The following is an 11,679-nucleotide window of genomic DNA, read 5'->3' on the forward strand; positions in this document are numbered from 1 at the left end:
AACCATTTCGGTAAAAGTATCGTAATTTATTGAATAGAGATTTAATTATTTGAACGCTTTATGTCATAAATACAAACATCACTCAAACGCCAAGCTCCCGGGCGCGAGCGAGCTAATGTAAACCTTATTCGAAAGTGTGAGGGTTCCTTTGACAGCGTCCGCCATAACATATAGTTGTCCTTGGCCTTGTCCACGACTAGTAACGACTTAGGTGTTCTTGTCGTTTAAAAGGTTAAATATTACAATGGAAATTGTATAACAGATTCATTTCAAACCAAATTTCAATTGCCTACCGTTAAAAATGAAAAAAAAAAATCGTTCCTGGAAAGTAAAATGCTCTAGCGCCGAAACGTATCAATTTACGCACAGTTTTTAGAACAACAATGACCCTCTTTTAGAGCATGAGAAATGAAAAACAAATAATAGTACTTAGTGTGCTTATCGCACAACGAATTTGTACGATTTTTCAGTGGTCAATTGGTCATTCTTTCCAGTCGTCGCCGTCGTCGAATTTCGGAGGCAACCGGCCGTCCGTGACGTCACTTTGGATGGTTTGTATCTCAAAACTTTATCTTGTCAAAAAAGCATATAAAACAAATAATTCACAAAACGAGGTGTATTTGATAGCTCAGATATAATAATAATAATAAACCCGGCTAAGTGCGAGTGAGACTCGCGCACAAAGGGTTCCACAGCATAAGCTATTTAATTAACCAAGTCTTATAATTCAAGATGAGCCATAATCATGTGCATCGGAAGAAACAGGTAAATGTCGGTTAATATTCGTATAATTCATCATCATCATCATCATCATTTCAGCCATAAGACGTCCACTGCTGAACATAGGCCTCCCCCTTGGACCTCCACATGTACCGGTTGGATGCGACCTGCATCCAGCGTCTTCCGGCGACCTTAATGAGGTCATCTGTCCATCTTGTGGGTGGACGTCCTACGCTGCGCTTGCCGTTATCCGTATGATTATACTTTTTTATTAGTACTAGGTATTAAAATTTCTAACTTCCGTAAATTTTATATTTTCGATTAAGTCCTAAGGCTGATTACCGGATCTCGTAACATTTATTATAAAGTAATTAAAATTATTTCATAATTATGGATGTTTTTTTTTCATTACCAACGAGGGATATCATTCCCATAGTATCTAATATCATTACCATATTCCTTATTTCATTACCGTTCTTTTTGGAAAAAATAAATTCCGCATATTTCGGTCAGTTCTGCGAATAATTGAAAATATATTATATAGTAGAAATTCGTTTTCATATATGTCTTCCCATTGGAACAAAAAAATCTAAAATAAAAAAATCTTTAAAAATTTGCTGATTTGCACGAAATGGTAGAACTACCCATTGAATAAGCCATTTTTTGGGAATTCAGAGTATTCCCCATATTCAAACTTATTCAGTATGGCCTACCTAATGAATTCACACAATTTGGCTTGATGATCACCCCATATAGTTTATTAATTTATCACTGAAATTCATTACCATTATTTTATGTTCATTACCATTCTTCTTATAACGAATGGTAAATAACGGTAATGAAACGAATGGTAATGAACATTTTTTACCTTTTGAAGATTTACTCTTTAAACCCAAATATAATCGTAGATGTATTTATCCAGTAAGTCTTCGAATTGAATATCGATTAACTAAGTACCCATAGTAAAATCAAATATTTAAGCATTATATCAAAACAGCATTAATGGTAATGAAAAAAAACGTACCAAATCCGAAATTCCGCCACGATTAATTATTTTTAAAGTGTTTTGCACGCGTCCGTTCCGTTCACTGTTCACTGGCTGACTGAGGCGGGGAATGCGGGCAGGGGGGACAGTGCGGGGTGTAACACTTCGTATGCCTGCCGGCCGATTTTGTTCTTGCAAATATGACTCATGGTAATGAATGTTTTTGTCTTTACAAAAATATTTTGCTACATATAAAGGAAATAACAATTATGATATTGTTTGAACCTTCACAGTTTTATTCCTTAATAAGTATTTAACACAAAACCAAAGAATAAACTAGACGCGGACATGTAATATTTTAGTTTTTCGCTCTCAAACTACAAATTTAAAGTTTTGACCGATCATGGTAATGAGTTTTTGGCATGTTTATATTTTATTTATATAATTTATGTTGCAATAATATTATATATTATATATGCCAAGTCTACATTTGTATCTAAGGAAAAATATAATAAATACGGAGATTTAATTTACTAGTGATTTTATGTATTTTTTTCAATGAACATGTGTTTTGCACGAAATGATAGAACTACCCTAACATTTATGACAAAAGAAAGAACGAACCAAAAACAAACGAAAAAATAACTTGTTATAACGAGTCGTAAAGAAAACTATCATCAAAAGTATAGTGATATAGAATTAGATTTATTGATTAAATGATAATAAATAAGTTATATTCGCATACATGACAAAATTTTACATTATTTCCAAATAATATAATAAGTAATTGTCCCAAAAATCTCAAAATGACATCAAGCCAATCGATTTGATTCCTATAAGGATCACCCGACTAACTCACAAAAAATCAAAAAATTGTTAACTATAAAATCAGAATAAGAATCAGAAAACTATAAAAGTGTATTACGAGATCTCCAAATAGGGGATTGTCCTTATAAAATATAATACCATACGATTTAATATCAAACTTGATAATTTTGATAAATTAGGAAATTATTCAACCTCATATCTACATATACTCGCTAATAGAAGATAGTTTTTAGAGACAAGTCAGCTAAAGGAATAAATATAAGTATTGATTAAGAGTAGCTATTAACTTTTCAAACTACCGAACTACGACAATATTTTTTTACAGTTTTTGAAGTAGTTTCAAACTACAAAATAGTACATTACGATACAAGTGCGAAAAATAGGAAATTCGAAACGAGTGGCGATAAATTAAAACACGACCGAAGGGAGTGTTTTAAATCGACACGAGTTGCGAATTACCTATTCGCACATGTATCGTACAACGTTTTACAGTACATATGGCCCTTTAAATGTTCGACACAGTAACGTAATATGCTACTTCTCGCACTAGTGCTATAAAGTAGCCCCATATGTACTGTAAATATTGTTAAATTTGTTACAGTTGCCATCTGACTAGTAATTACAAAACTAATTTAAGCGTATGTATTCAGGGAATTTGTTAAAATTTCCTCTAAAAACCACCAAGCTTAGATGTGTAGCGCTTGTCCTCGTGAGTGTGGTGATTCTTGACACTGACGATCATTCCCTCGAGCGTGCACACGCGGGCTTTGCACCCGTATTTATACTTGTTACAGAGCCACGAAATCCGCTCCCTGTTTTGATAATTCTTCAAATAACGGTTCCCATCGTACTCGAGTATCAAAGTTCCTTTTGTGCTTCTTACGAACCTGGCCACCGCTGGAATAGCAAAATATTACAATAATTACATGTAATGATAAAACCCATGATCATCAGAAAATATAAAGACGAAGGAAGAAACTAACACTGCTATAAAGACAACATTATTTTGCAATACCATTTATCAAACACACTTCAGAAAATAAATTAAGCTACCTACGTCTTATTCATCACAAACCACTAACTGGCGATTAAAATGTACCTACTCGCTTTACATACCAATAAGGTGAAATTACTACCAATACATTGTCTATTCCTCGAAATGTTTATGAATACCGATGCTGCTGACAACAGTTAAACCATCAGTTCTAAGTCTATTATTGCATCCTTTGAAACTGCATTTCCATGACGTAATTCCATTGCTGCCTTCATAATTTTTGTAATATACGCTATAGTCGTATTTCACAGCTAATTTTCCTCGTTTTGTTGTGTAAAATACTGCTCCTGAAAAGTTTTTATTGACGTTACGTTTCTACTCATCAAATGTAACGGATAACTCATAAAGATTAAGTGACATTTCGTACCTGACCAATTGTATTATGACATTGAAACAAATTAAAAAATCACGTCTCAGACTCCTAACATCACGTCATATTCTAAGGCACATACTGAGTTCATCACATGGCGAAAGCCTGCTTGACAACTCATTGAGTCTGCTTGTGCTTTTCGCATATCTACGGGCATATATATAATTATACACGAATCATTACTTCATGTTTTTTAATAAGACGGTTTATGATGCCTCTTTATGACTATGGGCTCGGGCACTGCTAATAACCGCTAGACCCTGCGTCCTGATTCTATTATTGCATCCTTTAAAACTGCATATCCATGATATAACACCGTTGCTTCCTTCGTAATTCTTGTGATAATTGTTCTTGTTGTATTTCACTCCTAATCTACCTTTGCTGGTTGTGTAAAATACGGCTTCTCCTAAAATTACAATATATTGTTATTAATTACTTAATACACAGGTAGCTCAAATCAGTAAGTAAATATACTAAAGCTTCTTTTTTTAAATGGTGATTATGGTATAGAATAATGTTTCTTTTTATATAATCCACCAGAGCCCGCATTCTAAGGCATTTTAGTGAATGAGTATCCACATTATGAACATTGTTTTTTTTTTTTTATCAACCATATCAGAAATACGAAACAATTAACAAACATAACCAATATACTCTATTGGTAAAGTAAAAAAGAAACACAAAAAGAATAATAAATAAATGTTATACATACGAGTAAGTACATAACACGAGCTAAAAATGTTTGTTTTCGAGAGGCATATAGAGATTAAGTTCACTTAAATTAAAACGTCTTTCAGCTAATGAAGTGTTCGAACAAGTATGTTTCTGCTATATTCTTATCAATTAATAGAAAAAAGGCATTAATTGAGTGAACAACATCAGGTATTGCTATTTATTCATGAATTACAAAAGGATTGTACTACTAATACATAGTTATATTGAATTATCTATCAATATGACGTTTAGCATACTAACTAGAACATGTATAGAAATACAACTATAAATACGAGTAAAATTAAGATTATTTTAAAAGAGCGTTGAAACGTAGTTAATGGCATACTCATTATTTTGTCTATTGTTTATAATACTCTGTATATACACAGAAAGAAGCATGCATTACCATATTAATATTATTTTATTCAGTTGTCTTATCTACTGCATCAGTTTCTTCATTATTTTCATCATTATTATCCTCCAGCGCGTCTCCCTCGTCAGAATTGTCATTTTCTTCATCTAAGAGCGATAAAATATGCGTTTCGGGTTCGTCGTAATTGCCAGTTACATGTTGAATCAGTTCCCTCTTTAAATTATAATCGCTTTTTTTCATTCTTCTTCTAGGAGTGGACCGTCTTAAACCTTTACTCTGAAAGCGCTTCCTCGAATTCTTCAAAATAGTTTTAAAAAAATTGTCGCAATCTTGCTCAGTGAAGGTAGAGTCAGTTATTCGAACAAGCGTAAAGAAACATTTTCTAAAGTTGTTGTAATATTTAAACGGAACTTTTTGCACATCAGTTTTACTGCTTCCCGCCCACGAGCAATTCATAATGCATTCGCGGGTTATGAAATAGTCAATAAGTATATAACATGCTTCGAGGCCTTTACAATTACCGCTACATCCGCAAATGACTTCCATTTCTGATATTACTTGAGTGAAAAATTCCTCATTACCTAAATTTACTTCAAATTCATCAAATTCTTGCAAGGTTTTCGCCGGTTGCACTCTTCTAAAAGAAGGAACGGGTGGTAGTTCATTAATAGACGATTCATTGGGTAAACTTGGTCTAGGTCTAGTAATTCTTGAAGTGTTTAGAGTAGATTGTATTTCCGATAATTGGCTCATCATTTTCGATTGATTAGAAAGAAGTGCCCGTAATAAATCTTTATCTGTTGGATTTTCAAAAATTGGCTGTTGTTTTTTAGAATGCCGTTTGCCATCTGAAGTATTGTGTGTAACCGGAATGTCATATTCTCGTGTACAATTTGCTGCTAATGGATCCCTTTCGGCAGCAGTAGATTTTCCAGCAACGGATTGAACTAGGACAAATAAAACGTTTTTGATTAATTATCTTGAAAGAAATCAATATTAATGTGTTTAATTGATTCTAACATTATATTAATTTTACGGTTTACGGAAAACACGGTAAATATACGTGAGTTTACTGAACAATTAATTTAATGCTAGTATGTCTCACGTTTTAAATTAAACTTCTGTTTTTTGAGATTCTGTAATAGATTTTAGGTATAAGTATAGGCAATTAGTAACCATATCAATATAAATTACTATTATTCTGATAATTAAAAAATACAACTAATTCAATACAATATTAAATGCCTACTTAAATTGGTCAATCTATATGCCAATACTAATAAGTAAAAACATGCAATATGTTACCGATTAAAGTGTAAGGTTTAGTTTATTTACATAGTTTCTCCAGCAACAGACTCACTAGAGTCAGACGCCTATAAAGTGAAGACATATTGCGTAAAACATTTTTATTTGACTACATGATTCGAATACAATACAATATTATTAATTGCCCACCTATAATAAGTACCAGGTGTTAAAGAACTTAAAACCAATACAATTTGTGGCTAAACGCAGTCTTATCGCTAAAAAGTTATCTCCTGTACAATGCATAGTTTTTACTTGCCACTTTTACTAGGTACAGGGTATTTGGTTGCTACTTTTGTTTTTACCAGTGTCGTTGTATGCTAAACTAGATGACAAACGCAAATTTACAAACAGGCTTATAGTCTAATATAGCGGCCGGTCCTATAAGAGTTTATTAAACCTTATGATTAATACTAATACTAATGTAGTCTAATTTTATATTTTTTTTTATTCTACAATAACTAAATCCAAATACAATACCATTTGTAATATAACAGATGTAGAAAGGGCTATTACTAAGGAAAGCGATACGGTTCTGCCAATGAACTGACAATTTTGCTTCGAGCCTATGCATGCAGTAGTGTTGTAGAAAAGGACAACATGATTTGGACAACATTTTTTATATGTTCAAGTTTTTCAAAAATAAGTTTCATGCGATTTTATTATCCGATCAAAATAATCTAGATTAAACATTACTGTTTTGGTTCCTATTAATGAGTTGTTTCTACCCACATAAATCTACTTGCATGTGTAAAATTTATTAGAATAAAGAAAATATTTGTGTATAACTAGATGAACTTCCCTGCAACCGGGCTTGTAGTAAAAAGGGTGCTAATATTAGTAATATTAATTACCCAAAGGAAGTGAAAATGTATGCTATTTAAATATTATTCAGTGTTATCAGTGACCTCTGTATTCGTTTTCACGTTATCGCCTGGAATTGTATTTTGTTTATGAAAATTGTCAACATCTTCCTCTAAAATTGACATTACGTTATGACCACCAGTCATGTGTTCGATAAGTTCCTTCTTTAAATTCCAGTCACTTTTCTTCGGTCGCTTTTTAGGTGCTGACATTCTTTGTCCCTTACTTTGAAGACGCTTCTTTGCATTTCTTAAAATAATTTTGAAAAAATCGTCACAGTCTTGCTCAGAGAAGGTAGAGTCAGTTTCTCTGATAAGCGTAAGGAAACAATTTCTAAAGTTTTTAAAATGTTTAAAAGGAACCTTTTGGATATCACTTTTACTGTTTCCCGCCCACGAACAATGCACGAGGCATTTACGAGTAACAAAATGGTCAATTAGTCTGTGACATGCCGCGAGGCCCTTGCATGTTCCACTAGAACCACAAATAACACTCATTTCAGCTACTACATGAGAGAAAAACTCGTCATTGCCTAAATTTGCGTCCAATTCAGTTAACTCTTCCACATTTTTAACAGGTTCACGACAGCGAAAAAGCGGCACAGGCGTAGCCTGTACATTAGAAGGTTGTTCTTCAGATTTAGCTGATGTAAGTCTAGTGACAGTGAGTCTTAAACTGGTTACAGTAGAATGAATTATCGATAGCTGGCTCATTATTTTCGATTGATTAGCAATAACAGTATCTAATGAGGATTTATCCACTTGTAACGTGATATGTTTTTGTTGTGTAGTCGATTGTTGTGGAGTGGCGTGGGTTACAGGGACCTGATTGTCCTGGTTGTAGCCAGCTATTTGGTCTTTTTCGGTGGCCGTAGACCTCGCAGTGCTACCTGCAAAAAAGAAAACGTTTTAAGATGTACCTATTAGTTTACAGTTTGAATTCACTTACATTTAACTTAGTAAAAAAATGAAAAGAGTACTATTAGAAGTATTAGAATATTTTTTTATTATTACTTCAGTATATAAATGAAAATAGCATGAATAAAAGCAAAAATCGTTTAATTCTCGTAAAAGCTGCTCTAGATTAAAATAATTTTACACAAAAATGAATAACTTAAATAAAATAAATCTATAACAATAGATAATAAATTTATCCTAACAGATTTGTAACTATAATAAGGCTTGATTCGAATATATACTATATTTGTATAGGTAATATCACCGATTTACGTATCTCGTTGAGTATAAAGTATCACTAAGCATAGCTTAGGTATATTTAGCATAATTTTCGAAATTTATATAGATTTTGAGATAATTAGAGATCAACATTTAAAAGTAAGCTATGTCTAAACATATCAACAATAATCATATCATGTACCTAATGTATAACTGGACTTATCTACTACTTACAGGATAGTCATAAATTATTGCTTAATATCAAAGTATCACTTTTTATACGGGCATTGAATTCTATTGATCTTTCTTTTCCTCAGGGTTGGGGGCTCGTAGCCAGAGGTCAGTTCTGGGCAATATTCTGGGAAAGTTCAAGGGAAGGGCGAGGGATGATGCCCGGGGCGACGTGAGGGGGGAGGGAGAGGGAAGAAGTGCAGCTGCCGTGGCGAGAAGGCTGGAGGCGGCAGACGCCGTGGAAGTGGAAGCAGGAACAGGGAGCGTGCGGGGGCGCAGCTGGACGAAGGCGCCGTTGCCGCAGCGCGCGTGGGACGGCGGCACATGGTTGTGCTTATCGCCAGAGGCCACCAGCTTGCCGCTGGAAAGTCGAACGCGGGCGCGGCAGCCCATGTGTTTGGACGAGCAGTAGAAGAAACGCCCGCCGACCTGCGAGAACGTGTATCCACGAAGCACCAGAATATATTTGCCTTTTTCAGTCGGTATGAATTGGACGTCTGCAAAAATAATTACCTAAAATTAATACGTAGTTCTGTATCTACTTACATCAACATACTACGGCTTAATAATAACGTATTTTAACTTTTGTGTACATGGGTAGTTAGTAATAAATGGGTATCCTGTAAAACGTTGCATACTTTAATCCGACCAATAGTCTTACTCTATGACATATCCAAAAAAGTAACTAATTATTACACCAAGGAAACTTAAACTAAAACCTTTGTTATAAGATCATTTCACAGCTACATAGAAACACTGTCACTGTTTTCATGTGCTGATTTCTACTCATACCAGAGCCGTAGAAAAACCTTCGACTCGTTGAATCCTCGTCAGTCTGAAGTTTTAATAGATGAGCTGATAACTAATTCATCAAGATGCTAACCTAAATCTAAGTATAATACTTCTAAGTCGAACAAATTTCCTATAGGTTTTGAATAAACTGTAAAGTTATCATACAACTTGAAATTCATGAGAGAAAACCTTAGAATAGAAACATTTTATATTTTTATCAGAAAAACCTACATTACAAATACTTTAATCTCATTGTAGGTACCTTTGCATACAGTCGAAGAATTTTGGACACATCACGCACTTATTCAAGTTGTATGGACGTCTTTGCTAAACAATTTCTGGGTGCCTCCGACGATATTCTCGAAACCAATAACACCTATCCTGTAATAATCTTGTCTTTGTTAAATATATTTCAGCAAATTCTCTTATTTAATAATAAGTTCTTTCTAATAATTAGTGCAAGTTGTTCGAGAAATAATAATACTTATTACTTAGAATAATTATGTTTTCTCAAGTATCTACAACCAAGGTGATTGTAATAAATATAACTTTGGCATAAGTAGTTTATTCTCATAATTGTATTATTTATTGCCTTATGGCAAGTATACCGACAATCGTATATAATTACACACAACACACACACACACACTCGATAGTTATAACAACAATATAGACGGTTATCACACGACACGGAGCGAAGTGCGAATGAAACTGTGACGCGACAACCCTGCGATTCTGTGACGAGTACTACGTAGTTAGTACTGCAGCTTTCTTGATGACTCGTTTATCAACCATTCAAGATAGTATAACTGACCACTGATCTTAAAATTTTAATATAGTAGCCATCCTTGTGAACATAACCCGGACGGGGGTGGCAGTGCGTGGTGTCTCGCCGCTCGACCTGACCAATGACCATCGCAAGCCGATACACGGTGGCGCGACAACCCTGCGACATCTGTGACGACCAGTACGGAGTACTGCAGCTTTCGCGATGAAGTCATCAACAAGTACGAACAAGTGTTCATGAACAAATCACGACGAGCATAATTATGACTGATCACTGATCTTAAATTTTAATATAGTAGCCGTCCTTGTAAACATAGCTCGGGCGGGGATGGCAGTGCGTGGTGTCCTGCCGCTCGACCTGACCATTCGCAAGACGGTACACGGTGGCACGACAGCCCTGCGATTTCTTTGATGAGCAGTAGTACTTCAGCCCGCGCGATGTCTTGTTCATCAACGAGTACGTGTAGCCGTCTAGCATAAGCAGGTCTTGCTTGCCTTTGCGGGATGGAATCATTATGACTTCTGCAAAGGTAATAGTTTATAATATTTTGGAATAACAACTCCAGCCGACAGTCGGGGTGTAAAAAGAAGTTTAGTTTCTTGGGGATGAAATTTCATTGATTTTTTCATACTTTTCTTTGTCAGTTCTTCTCAATGTATTACTGAAATTGTTGTTCTACGTATATTTAACTGAAAGTACCTACTGAATTTTATGAATAACGGATTTAACTAGCTTAGAATGAATATCGTATTAACATAAATAGTGAAACTTACTTTTTTATTATTATTTGTTTTATTATTATTATTATGTAATGTTTACCCAGGTATTGGCTGTTGTATTTATAAATGTTCTTATGTATTTTTCATGTCACTGTATGATGTTATTATAAATGTTGTATTATTGACTTGTAAAAGAGCCCTTGAGGCCTACTTGCAGAAAAGGTTAGGTTGCCAGAGCTCAATGAGGGGGGGGCGGGTTTAGGGTCGGCAACGCGCATGTAACTCCTCGGGAGTTGCAGGCGTACATAGGCTACGGAGGCTGCTTACCATCAGGCGGGCCGTATGCTTGTTTGCCACCGACGTAGTCTTATATATTAATTAATACATTCTTGAGAGTATTGAGACAGCACTATCGCAATCACTTATGTTTTATATTAATGCTCAACATATTTTCCTTCACCTCAGGAGTACCAATACCAAAAATTACAGCCACAATCATTTATTATTATGGTACGAAAGAAAACAATTCCTTTTAGAAACAAAACAAAGTCTGACGTCACATTTGACGCACATAACTGTCGTGAGCTTGTATGTACACAAACGGCAGCGACCCCGGGAAGAGTGAACCGGGAAATGTCCTCCGTCGAGATGAGGCCCGTCGTCAGGCAGGCGTTTGGGGACCGCGGTTGCTTCAGAGTAAAGCGTATTTTTCTTTCTTCTCTTCGTCATTTTCTTTCGACGAAGTGCTAAAAATTCAGTTTA

General features: G+C 34.8%; 1 long non-coding RNA gene across 1 annotated transcript; it reads right to left on the minus strand.

Annotated features, from left to right (window-relative positions):
- Positions 1 to 2,389: 2,389 nt before the first annotated feature.
- Positions 2,390 to 7,232, minus strand: LOC133515874 (uncharacterized). The gene is made up of 2 exons (XR_009799117.1): positions 5,078 to 7,232; positions 2,390 to 4,363 (listed from the first exon to the last, which is right to left on the minus strand). It is a non-coding gene; the product is annotated as an uncharacterized LOC133515874 (long non-coding RNA).
- Between the last annotated feature and the right edge of the window lie 4,447 nt (positions 7,233 to 11,679).

The sequence above is a fragment of the Cydia pomonella genome, chromosome 3 (assembly GCF_033807575.1).
Source record: "Cydia pomonella isolate Wapato2018A chromosome 3, ilCydPomo1, whole genome shotgun sequence".
NCBI lineage: Eukaryota > Metazoa > Arthropoda > Insecta > Lepidoptera > Tortricidae > Cydia > Cydia pomonella.